This window comes from Lolium perenne, chromosome 2, assembly GCF_019359855.2.
Source record: "Lolium perenne isolate Kyuss_39 chromosome 2, Kyuss_2.0, whole genome shotgun sequence".
Lineage (NCBI taxonomy): Eukaryota > Viridiplantae > Streptophyta > Magnoliopsida > Poales > Poaceae > Lolium > Lolium perenne.
In genome coordinates this window covers 136,299,765-136,323,116 of record NC_067245.2, presented here as the reverse complement: position 1 = coordinate 136,323,116, position 23,352 = coordinate 136,299,765, and positions in this window count along the sequence as shown.

The window sequence follows — 23,352 nt, the reverse complement described above, 5'->3', positions numbered from 1 at the left end:
CCTAGCCACCAAGAGTGAGTGGAGAGAGGTCCAAGAAAACCCATCCACCATATTGCACTACGTGCTCATATGCAAGGGACCCTCGTCGGCGACTAACGACTTATCCAACATTCCTTCATCTTTGTTGTCTCTTTTGCAGGAGTTTCAAGACGTCTTCCCCGACGAGCTCCCTCATGGACTACCACCACTTCGAGGCATAGAACACCGCATCGACCTCATACCCGGCGCTCCGCTTCCAAACCGTGCCGCCTACCGCACCAACCCCGAAGACACAAAGGAGATACAACGCCAAATACAAGATCTCCTCGCCAAAGGGTATGTCCGCGAAAGCCTTAGCCCTTGTGCGGTTCCCGTGATTCTTGTGCCTAAACCGGATGAGACGCAACGGATGTGTATGGATTGTCGCCCCATCAATGCCATTATCGTCCGTTACCGCCATCCCATTCCGCGTTTAGATGACATGCTTGATGAATTGAGTGGTGCCACGATTTTCTCTAAAGTCGATTTGCGTAGTGGCTACCACCAAATTCGCATGGCCATTGGTGATGAATGGAAAACGGCATTCAAGACCAAGCTTGGTCTCTATGAATGGCTCGTTATGCCTTTTAGTCTCATGAATCACATCTTGCGTCCTCTAATTGGCAAGAGAGTGGTTGTCTATTTCGATGATATTCTCATTTATAGCAAAAACCTCGAGGACCATGTGCAACATGTGAGAGAGGTCTTGTGCATCTTGCGTCATGAAAAGCTTTATGCTAACCTCCCCAAGTGCACCTTTGCTCAAAACAAATTGGTTTTCCTTGGCTTTGTGGTTTCCGCTAATGGGATTGAAGTTGATTCTTCCAAGGTGGAAGCCATCCACAATTGGCCTACTCCTACAAATGTTGGTCAAGTCCGAAGTTTTCATGGACTTGCCGGGTTTTACCGCCGCTTTGTGAAAGATTTTAGCACCATTGCTTGCCCTTTGAATGAACTTACCAAGAAGAATGTTCCGTTTGTTTGGGGCAAGGCCCCACAAAATGCTTTTGATGAGTTGAAGAAACGCCTTACCGAAGCTCCCCTTCTTGTTCTTCCAAATTTTATAAAAACTTTTGAGATTGAGTGTGATGCAAGTGGACTCGGTATTGGTGGCGTTCTTATGCAAGAGGGCAAACCCGTGGCATATTATAGTGAGAAGTTGGATGGCGCACGCCTCAACTATCCTATATATGACAAGGAGCTCTACGCTTTGGTTCGTGTTCTTGAAGTTTGGCAACACTATCTTTGGCCAAAAGAGTTTATCATTCATTCCGACCATGAGTCCTTGAAATATTTGAAAAGCCAACACAACTTGAACAAACGACATGCAAAATGGGTCGAGTTCATTGATTCCTTCCCATATGTGATCAAATACAAGAAGGGCAAGGACAATGTTGTGGCTGATGCTCTTTCCCGCAAAAACACCCTTTTGCTTACTCGTTTGGATTTTCATGTTTTGGGACTTGAAGAGATCAAAGAACTCTATCCTTCCGATTCTTTCTTTGCTCCAATATTTGAGAAATGCTCCGTTCAACGAGGAGTTGATGATTTCTATTTGCATGATGGCTACTTGTTTAAAGCTAACAAGATTTGCATTCCCGAGTCTTCGCTTCGAAAATTGCTTTTGCAAGAGTCACATGGGTGTGGTCTTATGGGTCACTTTGGACGTGACAAGACACTCGCGATGCTATCCACTCATTACTATTGGCCAAAGATGAAGCGGGATGTGGAGCGCCTATGCAACCGTTGCACTACATGCCTTCAAGCTAAGTCCACCTCCAACCCTTATGGTCTTTACACCCCATTGCCTATTCCATATGCACCATGGACCGATATTAGCATGGATTTCGTTCTAGGATTGCCTCGCACTAAGCATGGTCATGATTCCATATTTGTGGTAGTGGATAGATTCTCTAAGATGGCTCATTTCATACCTTGCCATAAGAGCAACGATGCTTCACACATTGCTTCATTGTTTTTCAGGGAAATTGTTCGCCTACACGGAATACCGGCAAGCATTGTGTCGGATCGGGACGTCAAGTTCATGAGCTATCTATGGAAGTCGCTCATGGCAAAGTTTGGAGTGAAGCTCTTGTTCTCATCATCCTCGCACCCTCAAACGGACGGACAAATGGAAGTGGTCAATCGAAGCCTCTCCACTCTCCTACGCATCCTAGTGAAGAAGAACTTGAAGTCATGGGAGGAGTGCCTTCCTCACACGGAGTTCGCCTACAACCGCGCCAAGCACAAGACAACATCAAGGAGCCCCTTCATGGTCGTCTACGGCTTCGAACCTTACACGGCACTCGACATACTTCCACTCCCCCTTCATGAGCGGACCAACATGGACTTCGACAAGCGCACCGCCGCCATGAAGAAACTACATGAAGAAACAAGAGCGACCATACAAGAACATGTGCTTCGTCAAGCAAACCGCATCAACGCCAAGAAGAAGGAAAGAATATTTCAAGAAGGAGACCTCGTTTGGATCCACCTCCGGAAGGAAAGGTTCCCTCATGAGCGCAACTCCAAGCTCAAGCCAAGAGGAGATGGCCCCTTCAAGGTCCTCAAGCGCATCAACAACAACGCTTACATCATCGACATCCCGACATCCAAGTACTTGGTGAGCAACACGTTCAATGTCTCGGACTTGTCACCCTATCATGGAGTTGAAGAGGTGCAAGAGTCGAGGTCGACTCTTTCCCAAGGGGGGGGAGATGATGTAGCCCCGCTCACCGACGACGCTACAGCAAGACCAACAAGTCCCCCAAGTGGACCAATGACGCGAGCTAGAGTTAAAGCTCTACATGATGAGGTGAACTCGCTCCTCACCACCCTTGATCTTGGTACCCCTTTGGACGGAATGCTACCTCATGCCAATGTGCTATGTGTCATTAGGTACAAGGCGCATCAAGACCCCGGAGAGGAGGACACGCCAAGGTCAAGGGAAGGAGAGAAGCAGCGGGACATGGAGATGATCACGAAGCTGAACTCGACGTCGCTCGAAGCGCTCAAATGAAGAGAAGGGAGCTGGCCGGCCCAGGACCCGGTCAGACCGGCCCCACAACCGGGCCATCCGGTCCCAGGCCCGGTCAACCGGGCGCCCAACCGGATTCCCTGCATCGTACCGGAAGGAAACCGGAAAACCTCGCAAGTTCCCAGTTGGCGCCCGGTCGACCGGACCCAGGACCGGACCACCCGGTCATAGGCCCGGTCTGACCGGATTCCAAACCGGATTTGACGGGAATGCTCCACCAAACTGCCCAAGTTATCCATTCGCGTACCTTTTCGCCCTTGCTGGCCATGTATGCCTATATAAGTAGCCTAGACCCCTCCTTTACCCCTTAGACTTGTTTTGAACTCAAACCTACCTTTGAGCTTAGTCTCCCTAGGGTTACCATCCCTCTGTAATCAAGGCATCCTGGTTGTTGATTTGGATATTGTTGAGTGAGATTCTAGTACAAGCTACTCTCTCTCCCTCATCAATCTCTTCTTCTCCAACCCCAATCTCTCTCCGGGAATTCTGCCGCGTGTCTCTTCCAGGAGATTCTATTGGCGTGGTCCATCGAGCCACGGGGGTAAGCATCGGGTGTATCGGGTTGGTGTGTGTGCGTGAGTATCGGCGTTCTTCGTGTTCTTCGTGTTCCTCGCGTTCTCCCACCTCTTCCCTTGGTCTTCGGGGTCAAATCGCGAGATCGGGCCACTCCCGGGATCTTAGATCTCATCAATTTGCTAACGGAGGGAGTAAGCACTCTTGCTATCAAAAGTACCAAACGATGCATACCAAAACGATTTTTTAGAGCAATACTAGTTCAGATTATTTAATTTTACATTAGCAGGCCAAAATCGAACCCCGTAGTTGCATTTTCTGAAATTGATCCGTAGTAATCGCGTAACCCTAGTTTAACTTATTTAATACTAATAGATTCGTAGGTCGATTTTTTTACGTTTTTATTATTATTACTAGGCAGCACATGTGTTTGCCCGTCCAGTGAAACTCTTTCATTTCATTTTTATTTCCCGCAAGGTCGGGAATCGGAGGAAGAGGGATCACACGGGAGGAGACGAAGGGAGAGCAGTCACGGGGCCCCACTTATTTATGGTGTCTATCCTTTTTCTGGTGATGTTGACTGTTGTGCAGGGTTGTCGGTGCGCAGGGGGTGCGAGCGAGCGAGAAAGGCCGAGAATGAGAGAGATTTTTTTTGTTAGAGGGACAACCGAACGATCGTGAAGGACCCAGATTTCCAATACGCATCAGAGAGCAGTTTACAGCATGACACAAAAAATAGGAAATTACGTCTAAATCCCTAAGATTTACATGGTAGACCCCAGGCTGAAAGCAAGAAATGCGATCGGGTCCTTAACAGCCACCGTCCGGATTGATCCTCATCGCAGCCGGGCACGAACCACTTGGCGCGACCAAATCGCCATGGCTAAAGAGCCTGCACACCATGGCCTCCGAGTTGAGCTAGAAACGCCCTGCCAAATCGGCAGCCAACGGAGGTGGATAATTGGATAGAGAGAGAGAGTCTTGATGCATCTCTCTTGACAAAGAATATGGCTGGGAGTTTGCTTACCTACCGTACGTGACTTGTGCTCACTGAAGTGTGGGACCTCACGCATGGGAACCACACGTAAGTGACAGACTTTTTGCTCTAATAACTCGGGTGATTATTATACTATGGATCCTTCTTAGTCACTCCAAAATGAAGCTTTTGGGAGGTTTTTGAAATTTCCATGTTTGAAACCAAAAACCACTTATCTTCATGCATGCTTGACTTCATAAGACAGAGTTTAGCTAGGGTTAGGGGGTAGATACATGATTTCCCTGGTTTGAATATGTTTAGACCTTGTTTATCAACTTAATTGAATGCTTACTATATGACATAAGAAGACTATGTGCCTTGTTTTTTTTCCATTTTTTGATTTTTTTAAATTTTATGCCCATTTGAATCTTGGTCAAATCCTAGGTTTTTCATTCTCTTGATTTTTTTTAAATTTTTATGCCCATTTGAACCTTTTCGTCAAATCATAGGTTTGACCAAGATTTAAACAAGTTTAAAACATGAAAATGAAAAGGGAACCTTGTATCCTTCTTAGTCACTCTACAATGAAGTTTTTGGAAGGGTTTTTGAAATTTCCATGTTTGAAACCAAAAACCACTTCTCTTCATGGTAGACTTCATAAGACAAAATTTAGGGGTTAGGGGGTAGATACATGGTTTGTCTAGTTTGAATATGTCTAGACCCTTGTTTATCAAATTGAATGCTTACTACATGACAAAAGAAGACTATGTGTACTTTGGTTTTAAATTTTCTGTTTTTTTTCTGCCCCTTTGAATCTTGGTCAAATCCTAGGTTAATTTGACCATGATTTAAACAAGTTTATAACATGAATATGAAAAATTAAGCATCTATCATTCTTAAGTCACTCCAAAATTGATAGAGCAAAGGTGTCCGATCTTTCGATGAGATGGGGATAAATCGATTTGTTGGTGGAGTTCGTGCTTGACGATCCGACTACACGTGCAAAGCTCGTGCGCCAATGCAATCGCTAGGACAATCTCCGGGAGTTACTGATCTTGCGGAAGCACGATCAGCCTGACTGATGTAGCCCCGGTCACCGACGTCGCTACACCAAGACCAACAAGTCCCCCTAGTGGACCGATGACACGAGCCCGAGTCAAAGCTCTTCATGATGAGGTGAACTCGCTCCTCACCACCCTTGATCTTGGTACCCCTTTGGATGGATTGCTACCTCATGCCGACGTGCTATGTGTCATTAGGTACAAGGCGCGTCAAGACCACGGAGAGGAGGAGACGACAAGGTCAAGGGAAGGAGAGAAGCAACTGGACATGGAGATGATCATGAAGCCGAAGCCGACGTCGCACGAAGCGCTCCAAGGAAGAGACGGACGCTGGCCGGTCCAGGACCCGGTCAGACCGGACCTACAACCGGACTCCCCGGTCATAGGCCCCGGTCGGCTGATCGGCGCAACCGGCTCCTCGCACGGGAACGACGAGCCGGACCCGGGACCAGGAAAGCTCGCGATTTCCCGGTTTGCGCCGGTCGACCGGACCCATGACCGGACGGCCCGGTCACTGAGCGTCAGACCGGCCCCAAACCGGACAGCCCGGTCCCAGGCCCGGTCCGACCGGCCCCAAACCGGACCTGACGAGAATGCCCCACCAAACTGCCTTAACTTATCCATTCGCGTACCTGTTCGCCCTTGCTGGCCGTGTATGACTATATAAGTGGCTGGGACCCCTCATTAGCTCTTTAGACTTGTTGAACTCAAACCTAATTTTGAGCTTAGTCTCCCTTGGGTATCATCCCTCTGTAATCAAGGCCATCCTTGTTGTTGATTTGGATATTGTTGAGTGAGATTCTAGTACAAGCTACTCTCTCTCCCTCACCAATCCCCTTTTCTCCAACACCAATCTCTCACCGGGAATTCTGCCGCGTGCCTCTTCCGGGTGATTCTATTGGCGTGGTCCATCGAGCCACGGGGGTAAGTATCGGGTGTATCGGGTTGGTGTGCGTGCGTGAGTCTCGGAGTTCCTCGTGTTCATCGTGTTCTTCGTGTTCCCCGCGTTTTCCCATCTCCCCTCTTGGTTTCGAAGTCAATCCGCGAGATCGGGCCACACACGGGGTCTTAGACCTCATCATATGGTATCAGCAGCTCTTGGTTACCGCGGATTTGACCTCCCACCCACCCGATTTCGTTCCTAGAAAATTTTCCAAAAAATCCCCAAAAATAGCCCCAAATTGCCTCTTGACCGATCTGTGATTTGGTTGCGTTTTGAGTGGTTTTGGCCCGTGGATCTGGTGTTGTTGTGTTTGATCTACTATTTCCCCAACTTTTAGCCTCCAATTCCATCGTTTCCCCTCGATTTGGTCGATTTGGCTTGGTTTTCGTGAAGAACAGGAGAGAGAAAGCTTCATCCCGCGAAATCCGGTTGAGCAGCCGGTCAACCGGGCCCACGACCGGCCGAGCCGGCCCAGCACCCGGTCAACCGGGCGGCGAACCGGGCAAGCCGGTCCAGAACCCGGTCCAACCGGGCCTCCGACCGGGCGACGCAGCGCCACTCCTTCGACCTCGTCTTCCGGCGATCTCCACCACCACCACCACCACCACCATCATCGCAGGTATAACTTGCAGGTCACCTTGTAACCCCTCTTCCTTTTGCGATCTATCCCATCGAGCATTGCTTGTTTAGTGTTGCGAGACATTGCACGTGGCCCCGCATTGTGAGGTGTGTGTGTCGCGTTGAGTAAGGCACCCAAGCAAACACTCGTGTGGCAAGATAGCAAAAGCGAGGCTAACGCTAACATAGTGCGTCAAAAAGCCCCAACAACACAAAAAGAGTGCGAGTAGCACCATACATCCATACATCCATACATCCATACGCCCATACATACAAAGTGTCCACGTGCCACCAAAGATACAAACGAGTGCAAGTGCCGCCATATACAAAAGAGAAAAAGCTTTTAAGCAAAGAGAGATAGGAGAAGAGAGGCCACGTGTGAATCTTGTTGTCTCTTCCTTTGCAACCAAAGCTTTGGCTCTCCTTGTGTTAGTGTGACACCGAGCACTTATACATACACTTTTCCGCTCACTTTTGGTTGCACTAACCCCGTTTATCTCGTGTGTGTGTTCCACAACTTTTTCCGTGTTTATAGTGATCTTCACATTGACATTTGGATTTTTGGACCTCACCCACTTTTGACAACATACTCGATCTTGGATTTGTCTTTTGGCTTTCCACAACACTCGCCTAACACCATATTTGCTAGCTTTTGCGTGTGGTTTTGCGTGTGTTCCCGATACACTTGATCTTGCTTTCGGTTTGGTGGATTGCCTCAATACTATCTTACCTTGGTAAGAGTGCGAGGTAGTCTCCTTCCACTAACATACACAACATAGTTCTTGTCTTTCCATCATGGATAGGAACGGAGATACCAATAGGGATGAAGAGATCCTTCGCAACACCGAGAGGTTGGCTACTCAACACAACCTATGGGCGCAACGACAAGAGTTCAAGGAGCAACTCTCCCTCTTCGAGACGCGCATCGATGAGCAATACGATGAAGTGGCTCACAACTTCTCCACCGTGAACCACGACTTGGCCCTTCTTCGTGAAGCTACGGACAACTTGAATGGCCAAATGGCGGCCAATGATGCCAACATGGAGCGGCGCATGGATAGCCTCGAGCGCGCCATCACCAACTTGGGTCGCCATCGTCGACACCGCTCTACTTCCTCTTCATCAAGCTCTTCCTCAAGGCATGAAGACCATTACTCTCATGGTGGCCTTTCGTCCCCAAGCTCTTCTTCAAGGCGTGAAGACCATCATCGACCTCATCACTCACATGCTCGTCATGAAGACTCCCGCTCCAACTCTAGGCGTGGAGAAATACATCGCCATGCTCGTCCACATGAGCGTCCTCCACAAGCTCAAGACCTTCAACAAGATCGTCACCAAGCGGATCGCCATGCCCACCATAGGCGTGATGGCCATCCCCAAGACCAAGATCCTCAAGATCCACCTCGGCGAGATCTTCGTCGCCACCCTCACCATGACCAACGTGGCCGAGGAGAGCCTCACCATGATCAAGATGAGAGACCCAACATTGAGCATCGTCCTCAACCACGACAAGATCTTCAACCACATCCTCACCGTGAACCAAGTGAAGCAAGCGTTCAACTCCAACGCCAACCCAATGCTATGGTTGGCCGTAGAAGACCTCCTATTCCACCTCTAGCCGCAAGAGATGATGGCGCCCCTCCTCGTAGAAGAAACTTGGAGGATGAAGAGAACATGTATGGCAAGCTCAAGTTCAACATGCCCAAGTTCAAAGGTGAAGACGACGCCGAAGCTTACCTCTCATGGGCACTCAAGGTGGACAAGATCTTCCGCATCCACAACTACTCCGGTGCCAAGAAAGTGGCTATGGCATCACTCGAGTTCGAAGACTACGCCAACACTTGGTGGGAGCAAGTCCTCACTCTTCGCGAAGAAAAGGGTGAACCTCCTATTGACACTTGGGAAGATATGAAGAAGGAGATGCATGCTCGTTTTGTCCCCGCACACTACATGACCGACCTCTTCAACAAGCTCCAAAAGTTGAAGCAAGGCACCAAGACCGTTGAGGAGTTCTACAAGGAGATGGAGCTCACTATGATGCGAGCCAACATCCAAGAGTCCGAAGAACAAACAATTGCTCGTTTCTTCAATGGCCTTACTTATCCTATCAAGAGGATTGTCGAGTTCCAACCCTACTCCAACATGGTTGAGTTAGTCCACCAAGCATCGAAGGCCGAGCGCCAAGTGATTGAGGACATCAAGTACTCCAAGGCCAAGTCCTATTTCTCCTCCAAGCTCGCTACATCGACTCCTCCTACTACATCAACTCCTTATGCTACAAGTGCCAAGGCCGACGCATCCTCTACACCGTCCAAGAAGACGACTATCCAAAGTCGCATGAAGCAAACGGTCTCCTCCACCGCCTCCTCTAAGGCATCCACGGGACCCTCTAGTGTCACTTGCTTCAAGTGTGGCACCCAAGGTCACAAATCGTTTGAGTGCAAGAACACCAAGGTCATGATCACTATGGAGAATGGTGACATCGAGACTCTTGATGAAAATGAATATGAAGCCCTTGTGCAAGCCGCCGTGGCAAGTGAAGAAGCCTATGAACAAGAAAGTGGAGAAGATCCTCTCTTATGTGAGCATGACCCAAGTCCCTCACTTGTGGTCACAAGGGTGCTAACCACACAACCTCATGATATGGAAGAACAACGGTGCAACATCTTCCAAACCCGTGCCGGAATTGGTGGCAAGTCTATCAAGGTCATCATCGATGGTGGAAGTTGCCACAACCTTGCGAGCACCGAGTTGTGTGAGAAGCTCCACCTCACTCTCCGCCAGCATCCTCACCCTTACCATATCCAATGGTTGAGTGATAAGGGCAACGTCAAGATACAACATACCGTCACCGTCAACTTCAAGATCGGCCCTTATGAGGACACCATCGAGTGTGACGTGGTACCCATGACGGTGTGCCACATGTTGCTTGGCCGCCCTTGGCAATATGACAAGAAGGCTATACATGATGGACTCTCCAACACTTACACTTTCAAGGTCAACGACAAGAAGTTCGAGTTGCGCCCGATGACTCCTAGCCAAATCATCGCGGATAATGCGAAGGCTTTAGCGAGGGCACAACTCCGCACCCACCATAGTGAGTTGAGAGGTGAGGGAGCGACCCACCAAATGGAGAGTGAGCGCCACAAGCCATATATGAGTGAGCGAACGAGCGTCCTCCTAGCCACCAAAAGCGAGTGGAGAGAAGTACAAGCAAACCCATCCACCATATTGCACTACGTGCTAATTTGCAAGGGACCGTCATCGGAAACTAACGACTTAACCAACATTCCTCTGTCTTTGTTGTCTCTTTTGCAGGAATTTCAAGACGTTTTCCCCGACGAGCTCCCTCATGGACTACCACCACTCCGCGGCATAGAACACCGCATCGACCTCATACCCGGCGCTCCGCTCCCAAACCGTGCCGCCTATCGCACCAACCCGAAGAGACCAAGGAGATCAACCGTCAAATTCAAGATCTCCTCGCCAAAGGGTATGTCCGTGAAAGCCTTAGCCCTTGTGCGGTTCCCGTGATCCTCGTGCCTAAACCGGATGAGACGCAACGGATGTGTATGGATTGTCGCCCCATCAATGCCATTACCGTCCGTTACCGCCATCCCATTCCGCGTTTAGATGACATGCTTGATGAACTTAGTGGTGCCACGATTTTCTCTAAAGTCGATTTGCGTAGTGGTTACCATCAAATCCGCATGGCTATTGGTGACGAATGGAAAACGGCATTCAAGACCAAACTTGGTCTCTATGAATGGCTCGTTATGCCTTTTGGTCTTTCCAATGCACCATCTACTTTCATGCGCCTCATGAATCACATCTTGCGTCCTCTCATTGGCAAGAGTGTGGTTGTCTATTTCGATGATATTCTTATTTATAGCCAAAATCTCGAGGACCATGTGCAACATGTGAGAGAAGTCTTATGCATCTTGCGTCATGAGAAGCTTTATGCAAATTTTCCCAAATGCACTTTTGCCCAAAACAAATTGGTGTTTCTTGGTTTCGTGGTTTCCGCTAATGGGATTGAAGTTGATTCTTCCAAGGTGGAGGCCATCCACAATTGGCCTACCCCTACAAATGTTGGTCAAGTCCGAAGTTTTCATGGACTTGCCGGTTTTTACCGCCGCTTTGTGAAAGATTTTAGCACCATTGCTTGCCCTTTGAATGAGCTTACCAAAAAGAATGTTCCGTTTGTTTGGGGCAAGGCCCAACAAAATGCTTTTGATGAGTTGAAGAAACACCTTACCGAAGCTCCACTTCTTGTTCTTCCAAATTTTGCAAAAACTTTTGAGATTGAGTGTGATGCGAGTGGACTTGGTATTGGCGGCGTTCTTATGCAATATGGAAAACCCGTGGCATACTATAGTGAGAAGTTGGATGGCGCACGCCTCAACTATCCTATATATGACAAGGAGCTCTACGCTTTGGTTCGTGTTCTTGAAGTTTGGCAACACTATCTTTGGCCAAAAGAGTTTATCATTCATTCCGATCATGAGTCCTTGAAGTATTTGAAAAGCCAACACAACTTGAACAAACGACATGCAAAATGGGTCGAGTTCATTGAGTCCTTCCCATATGTGATAAAATACAAGAAGGGCAAGGACAATGTTGTGGCGGATGCTCTTTCCCGCAAAAACACCCTTTTGCTAACTCGTTTGGATTTTCATGTTTTGGGACTTGAAGAGATCAAAGAACTCTATCCTTCCGATTCTTTCTTTGCTCCCATTTTTGAGAAGTGCTCCGTTGAGCGAGGAGTGGATGATTTCTATTTGCATGATGGCTATTTGTTCAAAGCCAACAAGATTTGCATTCCCGCGTCTTCGCTTCGAAAATTGCTTTTGCAAGAGTCTCATGGAGGAGGTCTTATGGGCCACTTTGGCCGTGACAAGACATATGCCATGCTCTCAACCCACTACTATTGGCCAAAGATGAAGCGAGATGTGGAGCGCCTTTGCCGTCGGTGCACAACATGCTTACAAGCTAAGTCTACCTCCAACCCTTATGGTCTCTACATGCCATTGCCTATTCCTTTTGCACCATGGACAGATATTAGCATGGATTTCGTTCTAGGCTTGCCTCGCACTAAGCATGGTCATGATTCCATATTTGTTGTAGTGGATAGATTCTCTAAGATGGCTCATTTCATACCTTGCCATAAGAGCGACGATGCTTCACACATTGCTTCATTGTTTTTCAGGGAAATCGTTCGCCTACATGGAGTACCGCAAAGCATTGTGTCGGATCGAGACGTCAAGTTCATGAGCTATCTTTGGAAGTCGATCATGGCGAAGTTTGGAGTCAAGCTCTTGTTCTCATCATCATCGCACCCGCAAACGGACGGCCAAACGGAAGTGGTCAATCGAAGCCTCTCCACCCTCCTACGGGTCCTCGTGAAGAAAAACTTGAGGTCATGGGAGGAGTGCCTTCCTCACGCCGAGTTCGCCTACAACCGCGCCAAGCACAAGACTACATCAAGGAGCCCCTTCATGGTCGTCTACGGCTCGAACCTTACACGGCACTCGACATACTTCCGCTTCCCCTCCACGAGCGCATCAACATGGACTTCGACAAGCGCGCCGCCGCCGTCAAGAAACTACATGAAGAGACAAGGGCAACCATACAAGCACATGTTCTTCGTCAAGCCAACCACATCAACGCCAAGAAGAAGGCAAGGATATTCGAAGAAGGAGACCTCGTTTGGATCCACCTCCGGAAGGACCGGTTTCCCCATGAGCGCAACTCCAAGCTCAAGCCAAGAGGAGATGGCCCCTTCAAGGTCCTCAAGCGCATCAATGACAACGCTTACGTCATCGACATACCAACATCCAAGTACTTGGTGAGCAACACGTTCAACGTCTCGGACTTGTCACCCTATCATGGAGATGAGGAGGTGCAAGAGTCGAGGACGACTCTTTCCCAAGGGGGGGGAGATGATGTAGCCCCGGTCACCGACGTCGCTACACCAAGACCAACAAGTCCCCCTAGTGGACCGATGACACGAGCCCGAGTCAAAGCTCTTCATGATGAGGTGAACTCGCTCCTCACCACCCTTGATCTTGGTACCCCTTTGGATGGATTGCTACCTCATGCCGACGTGCTATGTGTCATTAGGTACAAGGCGCGTCAAGACCACGGAGAGGAGGAGACGACAAGGTCAAGGGAAGGAGAGAAGCAACTGGACATGGAGATGATCATGAAGCCGAAGCCGACGTCGCACGAAGCGCTCCAAGGAAGAGACGGACGCTGGCCGGTCCAGACCCGGTCGACCGGACCTACAACCGGACTCCCCGGTCATAGGCTCGGTCGGCCGGCGCAAACCGGGCCAGCTCCCTCGTACGGACGACGATCGGACCCAGGACCGGAAACTTCGCAGTTTCCCGGTTTGCGCCCGGTCGACCGGACCCATGACCGGACGGCCCGGTCACAGGCCCGGTCAGACCGGCCCCAAACCGGACAGCCCGGTCCCAGGCCCGGTCCGACCGGCCCCAAACCGGACCTGACGAGAATGCCCCACCAAACTGCCTTAACTTATCCATTCGCGTACCTGTTCGCCCTTGCTGGCCGTGTATGACTATATAAGTGGCTGGGACCCCTCATTAGCTCTTTAGACTTGTTGAACTCAAACCTAATTTTGAGCTTAGTCTCCCTTGGGTATCATCCCTCTGTAATCAAGGCCATCCTTGTTGTTGATTTGGATATTGTTGAGTGAGATTCTAGTACAAGCTACTCTCTCTCCCTCACCAATCCCCTTTTCTCCAACACCAATCTCTCACCGGGAATTCTGCCGCGTGCCTCTTCCGGGTGATTCTATTGGCGTGGTCCATCGAGCCACGGGGGTAAGTATCGGGTGTATCGGGTTGGTGTGCGTGCGTGAGTCTCGGAGTTCCTCGTGTTCATCGTGTTCTTCGTGTTCCTCGCGTTTTCCCATCTCCCCTCTTGGTTTCGAAGTCAATCCGCGAGATCGGGCCACACACGGGGTCTTAGACCTCATCACTGACCAGCGAGGGTCTTAATTCCTACCTGAAATCGAGAACAAGTAAGAACTAATGTTGCAATCAGAATATTGCGAATAGAGATGAAAGCTTGATTGATAATGGTGGGATTCCGAATAGTCGGTCTTGTTCTGGGCGTTGGCCTCAAAAGAAGTACACGAAGTTGCAGCAATTGACTAACTTTTAATCTAATCAAAATCCCAGTTCTAATGACGGCTACAGAGGGATATATATGGGGGAAGTCAAGGGATTTTCGTCCAACCTGCTAGGGTTGGCCAAAAACACCCCTAAATGGGCCTTCCTCCACTTATATGGCCTCTTAAAATCCCCTAAAATACCTAATCCGAAAATACATGGGTCTGGCCCATTAAATAAGGTGACGCAGCACCAAAACTAACTCTTTGGACGAATTTTATGATGGAGTAACTTGTATAATTCATCCAAGCATCGTTGCTTCACTATGGTGGCTTCAATGTTCTGAAATCCTCGCTTGCAACGCCATCCTGAATCCTTGTAGGTCTGCTGCCATCTCCATGCACGTTCCTAATCCAATGCTTGGCGTCCATGCTAGATCCATTCCTAAATAATATAAATACATTTGATTTAGGCAGCATCATATTCTCATATATATCAGGAAGGATTCCTAGTAACGAAGGTACCTGAGATGTGGTTGTACGAGTATTGGTTGTATCTATCATAGTGATGTCCTCATCATCCTCCCCTACTTGAATTGAAGTCGTCCTCGACGTAGTCTCATCTTTTTCACCAAGATATGCCTTCAAATCGGAGGTAATCATGTCCTCATCATCCTCCCTTTCTTGAAAGAAAAGCCGTCCTCGGCGATGTTTATTCTGTAAACATGCTAACAAAAGAGACAAGGTATATGCATGGTATATGTATATGTCATCCGTTTTAACAGCTCTTTCATGTTTCCCATTTAATTTTGTACATATACCAGTATTGTAGTAGCGTAGAATCTCATTAGTCCCCATTAAACATTTATCACAACTCAGTTTGCAGATATAAGTGAAGCACATATTAACTCCTTTTAAATTATAATGCTCATCATTAAACCATCCCAATAGTGGTAAACCAAAATTCAGTAGTTCCAATTTACATGCTACAACTAGCTTAAATAAGCGATCATGCAACAAGCTATTTGGCATAAAGTCTACACCGTTATTGGAGGTCATATCAAAATGATTGAACATATGTGGAATTTAATTCCCATCAAACCAATAGTATATGGAACATCATCACATGTAATGCAAATTTTATTCACTAAAAATTCATTGTCTACGCCATACTCTCCAATTAAATTAAAAGTATAACCATGGGCATAAACACTCTTCAAATATTTGAGTTCAGCAATCTTATTTCTAGCATGTGATAAAGACATAGGAGGATCCATCACAACAGAAAACAAAGAATTAGCATGAGAAATCTTAGCCAACACTTCATTGTTCCTAACCATTTTTATATGATCCATACTATAGTCATCTTTCAAATCACAAGATGCATTATTAGGAGCAAGAATTTCAGTTTGTACACTCATAGATATGGAAGAATTAACTTGTACAGTAGGTGTACTCAACATAGTTGGTATATCACTTCCACAATTTCCTAACACATGGTCATCCTTGGAAATAAAAGTCTCCGTTGGTACATTCATATCAATGCATGAATTAGAATCAACAATAGGTGCACTTAAACCATCATCTATCTTAGTTGTTTGATCACATAACATCAAATTAGCAGCACAATCCTCTAATATAGGTGGTGTGACCAAATTATTTTCTACCTCATCACATGGTATATTTAAGATAACCTTGCATTCACCAATCTCATGTGGAGGGACAACATCAGTACCTTCATTGTTACCTTGTGACTCTAACGTAGAAGATGTTCGCAGCGACGTGTCACAAGTCTGTGGCTGGGCGACTCGCACAACAATATTCATGCGTGGAACGTTGGAAGAAACAACCGGTGCTAGTGTGCATGACTTGAAGGAGTTGGAATGGTCCAACGTGTTTTCCTGTATGTGTTTCTCAAAAGCACAAGCGCGAACATATATACCAATAGTTGAACGAGGAATATACTTAAACATAACCTTAATATCAGGGTTTAAGCCATTGAAAAACTTGTTTCTAGTACTTTCCTCAAATTCCTTTATATCACAACGGTACATGTAAAATTTAAATTCCTGATAGTAAACATGCACAGTATTACTACCTTGTTCTAATCGTTCAAGTTTGCGGATCAGTTCACGTTGATGAGAAAGAGGCACAAATTTACGTCTCAAAACAGATTTTAAATCTACCCAAGTAGTAGGTGTATTGTCAATATTTTCTTTATAATTCCAGTCCCACCAAATGGAAGCCAAACCCGTAAAAACTCTAGCAGCAGTTCTTACTTTCTCATGTTCAGTAAAATCATGGCATCCAAAAATATTGTCAACCTCAAACTCCCAATCAAAATAAGCATCTGTATTATATCTACCCTCATAAACTGGTAAGGATATAACCTGATCACGATCTCCTGTAAATGGTTGCACATGCATCTCCGTAGTCGTCATGGTACTCTGGTCGATGGCTTTGTCCTCAATTCCGGTCATGGTTAGTACCCAAAAAGCACAAATGCATATGCCTACAAACTACGGAATATGGTGGTTCACGCGTAATTCGTCAAGCAAAATACAAAGCTCTTACAAGTTCTTACCAAACAGGAGGAAGGTGATATGGCAACCAACAAGGATCAGCTTCTCCCCGAGATTGCACAAAGCGATTACCAGGTGTCGACACAAAGCACGTGCAGAAATCTGTGGAGCTCTGGGAAGGCAAAGTATAGTGATAGGGTGGCACAGTAATCAAATCAGCGATGCAAATTGAGTAAATGCTCAACGAAGGTACTGTGCTGGTCCTAGGCTAGATCGTATTAGAGACGCGAGCCTAAATCACCAACGAGGTCACGACGCGGCACAAGATGCAAAGGACAGCGAAACTGGCGCTGAAGGATAGAGCAACCTCAGGGAAGGCGAACTTTTTTTTTTTTGGGGAATCTACTGTGGCGCTAGACCACAGAGGTCTCTATGGTCGGATGACCGGAATTTTTTTTTTCGGTGGAATCTACTGTGGCGCTAGACCACAGAGGTCTCTATGGTCGGGCGACCGGAAATTTTTATTTTTTTTGGGAATCTACTGTGGCGCTAGACCACAGAGGTCTCTATGGTCGGGCGCCCGGAAATTTTTTTTTTTTTTGCAGCTAGATTGCTTTCAGGATTTCGACGGAAAACGCGAAATTGACCAAGAAAACGGATCTAAAACCCGAAAAAACTCTGAAACGAAGATCAAGAAAGACCCTACGATGATGGGAATCAAAGGGGAACACCAAAGAGTTGATGGCAGATGTGGCGGAAGTATATGGTGGCGGTGATATGGCAAGGACTGCAAGCGGAGATGGTGCGTCGGCGACGCGACTACTATGACCAGAACTCGAAACTCTAACGACTCTAGACGCTAAGACCAGCACGCGACACAACGATTGCAGACAAAGACTCAAAAAGCAAAAACTGAAAAGATCATGCAATGGCTTGGCAGGGGCTATGGGACGGATGATCTAAACCTAATATATTTTTGTGGGGCTTTTTCTGGGTTATAGGCAAAACAAATTTACACTAGGAAAACTGTAAATCTCACCGAGCAACCTGAAATCTGATACCACTTGATAGGGCAAAGGTGTCCGATCTTTCGATGAGATGGGGATAAATCGATTTGTTGGTGGAGTTCGTGCTTGACGATCCGACTACACGTGCAAAGCTCGCGCGCCAATGCAATCGCTAGGACAATCTCCGGGAGTTACTGATCTTGCGGAAGCACGATCAGCCTGACCAGCGAGGGTCTTAATTCCTACCTGAAATCGAGAACAAGTAAGAACTAATATTGCAATCAGAATATTGTGAATAGAGATGAAAGCTTGATTGATAATGGTGGGATTCTGAATAGTCGGTCTTGTTCTGGGCGTTGGCCTCAAAAGAAGTACATGAAGTTGCAGCAATTGGCTAACTTTTAATATAATCAAAATCCCAGTTCTAATGATGGCTACAGAGGGATATATATGGGGGAAGTCAAGGGATTTTCGTCCAACCTGCTAGGGTTGGCCAAAAACACCCCTAAATGGGCCTTCCTCCACTTATATGGCCTCTTAAAATCCCCTAAAATACCTAATCCGAAAATACATGGGCCTGGCCCATTAAATAAGGTGACGCAGCACCAAAACTAACTCTTTGGATGAATTTTATGATTGAGTAACTTGTATAATTCATCCAAGCATCGTTGCTTCACTATGGTGGCTTCAATGTTCTGAAATCCTCGCTTGCAACGCCATCCTGAATCCTTGTAGGTCTGCTGCCATCTCCATGCACGTTCCTAATCCAATGCTTGGCGTCCATGCTAGATCCATTCCTAAATAATATAAATACATTTGATTTAGGCAGCATCATATTCTCATATATATCAGGAAGGATTCCTATAAACGAAGGTACCTGAGATGTGGTTGTAGGAGTATTGGTTGTATCTATCATAGTGATGTCCTCATCATCCTCCCCTACTTGAATTGAAGTCGTCCTCGACGTAGTCTCATCTTTTTCACCAAGATATGCCTTCAAATCGGAGGTAATCATGTCCTCATAAAATATGTAACTCTTGGGAGGGTTTTTGAAATTTCCATGTTTGAAACCTGCTTGACTTTCATATATAAAATCGATCGAGATTAGGGTTAGGGGTAGATACATGATTTGTCTGGTTTGAATATGTCCAAACATTGTTTATCAACTTGAATGCTTACTATATGACATGAGAGGACTATATGCTTTTAAAAGTCAAACATATGGCAAGCATTCTTATGTCATATAGTAAACATTCAAGTTGATAAACAAGGTTTGGACATATTCAAACCAGACAAATCTCATGTGTATCTACCACCTAACCCTAAACTCGGTCGATTTTATGAAAGTCTAGCATGAAGAGAAGTGGTTTTTGGTTTCAAACATGGAAATTTCAAAAAACCTCCCAAGAGTTACATTTTGGAGTGACTTAAGAAGGATAGATGCATAATTTTTCATATTCATGTTTTAAACTTGATTAAAACATGGTCAAACACCTAGGATTTGACCAAGATTCAAATGGGTAGAAAATTTAAAAAAATCAGAAAAATGAAAAACCAAAGTATATAGTCTTCTTATGTCATGTAGTAAGCATTCAAGTTGATAAACAAGGTCTAGACATAATCAAACTAGGCAAACCAGTATCTAAATTTTTATACCCATTTGAATCTTGGTAAAATCATAGGTTTCACCAAGATTTGAATAAGTTTAAAACATGAATATGAAAATGTAAGCATGTATGCTTCTTATTCACTCTAAAATGTAGCTCTTGGGAGGGTTTTTGAAATTTCCATGTTTGAAACCAAAAACCACTTCTCTTCATGCATGCTCGACTTCACAAGACAGAGTTTAGGGTTAGGGATAGATATATTGAATATGTCTAGACCTTGTTTATCAACTTGAATGCTTACTATATATATGACATAAGAATGCTATGTCCTTTGTTTTTTCATTCTCTTGATTTTTTTCTGAATTTTTATGCCCATTTGAACCTTTTGGTCAAATCATAGGTTTGACCAAGTTTTAAACAAGTTTAAAACATGAAAAAAAAGGGAACCTTGTATCCTTCTTAGTCACTCTACAATGAAGTTTTTGGGAGGGTTTTTGAAATTTCCATGTTTGAAACCCCAAACCACTTCTCTTCATGGTAGACTTCATAAAACAAAATTTAGGGGTTAGGGGGTAGACACATGGTTTGTCTAGTTTGAATATGTCTAGACCTTGTTTATCAAATTGAATGCTTACTACATGACAAAAGAAGACTATGTACTTTGGTTTTTCATTTTCTGTTTTTTTTTATTTTCTGCCCATTTGAATCTTGGTCTAATCCTAGGTTTGACCATGATTTAAACAAGTTTAAAACATGAATATGAAAAATTAAGCTTCTATCATTCTTAAGTCACTCCAAAAATGTAACTCTTGGGAGGGTTTTTGAAATTTCCATCTTTGAAACCAAAAACCACTTCTCTTCATGCTTCTTAGTCACTCTAAAACGTAGCTCTTGGAAGGGTTTTTGAAATTTCCATGTTTGAAACCAGAAACAACTTCTCTTCCTGCATGCTTGCCTTCATAAGACAGAGTTTAGGGTTAGGGGTAGATATATACATGATTTTATGGTTTGAATATGTCTAGACCTTGTTTATCAACTTGAATGCTTACTATATATATGACATAAGAATGCTATGTCCTTTGGTTTTTCATTCTTTTGATTTTTTCTGAATTTTTATGCCCATTTGAATCTTTTGGTCAAATCCTATGTTTGACCAAGATTTAAACAAGTTTAAAACATGAAAATGAAAATGGAAGCTTGTATCCTTCTTAGTCACTCTAAAATGAAGTTTTTGGGAGGTTTTTGATATTTCCATGTTTGAAATCCAAAACCACTTCTCTTCATGCTTGAGTTCATAAGACATAGTTTAGGGGGTTAGGTGGTAGATACATGATTTGTATGTTTTGAATATGTCTAGAGACCTTGTTTATGATTACTATATGACATAATAAGACCTTGGTTTTTCTTTTTTTTGATTTTTTGAATTTTTACGCCCATTCGAATCTTGGTCAAATTCTAGGTTTGACCAAGATTTGAACAATTTTAAATCATGAATATGAAAAATTAAGCATATATCCTTCTTAGTCACTCCAAAACTCTTGGGAGGTTTTTTTTAATTTCCATGTTTGAAACCAAAACAATTTCTCTTCATGCATGCTTGACTTCATAAGACAGAGTTTAGGGTTAGGGGTACAATTAGATATGTACATGATTTTCTGGTTTGAATATGTCTAGGCCTTGTTTATCAACTTGAATTCTTACTATATATATGACATAAGAATGCTATGTCCTTTGTTTTTTCATTCTCTTGATTTTTTTCTGAATTTCCATGTTTGAAACCCAAAACCACTGCTTTTCATGTTTGAAACCCAAAACCACTTCTCTTCATGCTTGATTAAATCCTACGTTTGACATAAGAAGACTGTGTGCTTTGGTTTTTTCATTTTTCTGTTTGTTTTGAATTTTCCGCCCATTCGCTTGGTCAAATCCTAGGTTTGACCAAGAGGTAAACAAGTTTAAAATATGAATATGAAAAATTAAGCATGTATCCTTTTTAGTCACTCCAAAATGAAGCACTTGGGAGGTTTTGAAAATTTCTATGTTTGAAACCAAAAACCACTTCTCTTCATGCTTGACTTCACAAGACAAAGTTTAGGGTTAGGGGTAGATACATGATTTTTCTGGTTGAAATATGTCTAGATCTTGTTTATCAACTTGAATGCTTACTATATGACATAATTAAGAAGGCTATGTGCTTTGGTTTTTCATTTTTTAAATTTTTTTGAATTTTTATGCCCATTTGAATTTTGGTCAAATCTTAGGTTTGACCAAGATTGAAACAAGTTAAAAACATGAATATGAAAAAGTAAGCATGTATCGATCCTTCTTAGTCACTACAAAATGAAGCTCGTGGGAGTATTTTCCTCCCACACGTGAGCTTGGTACCACTACACAAGAACCATGCATATGTTAAAACTTTTGAATCATGTGTTTTTTCTTCTCTTGATTACTGCCCAAAGGAGAAAAATTATATTAAATGGGTGTTTTCTATGAAGTGCCTACCGCATGAAGTGTACACACCACCACCAATCCAATTTTCACAGGTCTGCATAAGAGACATGGTAGCTACGTACGATGGCAATTTCCAACGATCCATGGATTATCTCAGAAGACTATGTGATTTGGTTTTTCATTTTTCTATTTTTGTTGAATTTTCCGCCCATTTGAATCTTGGTCAAATCCTAGGTTTGACCAAGAGGTAAACAAGTTTAAAACATGAATATGAAAAAGTAAGCATGTATCCTTTTTAGTCACTCCAAAATGAAGCACTTGGGAGGTTTTTAAAATTTCTATCTTTGAAACCAAAAACCACTTCTCTTCATGCTTCACTTCACAAGACAAAGTTTAGGGTTAGGGGGTAGATACATGATTTTTTCTGGTTCAAATATGTCTAGATCTTGTTTATCAACTTGAATGCTTAATTACTGTATGACATAATTAAGAAGGCTACGTGCTTTGGTTTTTCATTTTTTTTCATTTTCTTGAATTTTTATGCCCATTTGAATTTTGGTCAAATCTTAGGTTTGACCAAGATTGAAATAAGTTAAAAACATGAATATGAAAAAGTAAGCATGTATCGATCCTTCTTAGTCACTACAAAATGAAGCTCGTGGGAGTATTTTCCTCCCACACGTGAGCTTGGTACCACTACACAAGAACCATGCATATGTTAAATCTTTTGAATCATGTGTTTTTTCTTCTCTTGATTACTGCCCAAAGGAGAAAAATTATATTAAATGGGTGTTTTCTATGAAGTGCCTACCGCATGAAGTGTACACACTACCACCAATCCAATTTTCACAGGTCTGCATAACAGACATGGTAGATACGCATTTATGGCAATTTCCAACGATCCATGGATTATCTTTGTGTGCAACCATATACTGAATTATTTCTGGGCTAAAAGTTTTATTTCAAATGTAATTGGAAGGAAGGGTACATGAATTAGAATTAAAAAACAAGGTAAATAGATTACATGCCCCCAAGATGTGGAAGCCTAAAACAATGGCCAAACATGTGCGGTGCATCCAAGTATAACACATAGCATGCACCGATAGTTTGACCTAAATTTGAAATCAAGCCGAAGGTGGTTCGAAAAAATCGTAAAATGGCAAAACAAAGCATGAAGTTACAAATTTGTGATGTATTATATGTCCATTAGGATATTACAAGGCTGACAAGTATACCTATGTTGTAAAATTGAGCAACATAATACACAATATATATATATATATATATATATTACCCAAAATATAAGATTAAAAAGTTAAAATGGACATCTAGTTTGTAATGATATTATTTTTGTACCATAAAATTCATATTATGTTGTAATCAAATTAATGATATAGGGATGCACGTTGGCATTATAATCCCTAACGGATGGAGTAAGCACTTCAGTTATGAAAAGTACCG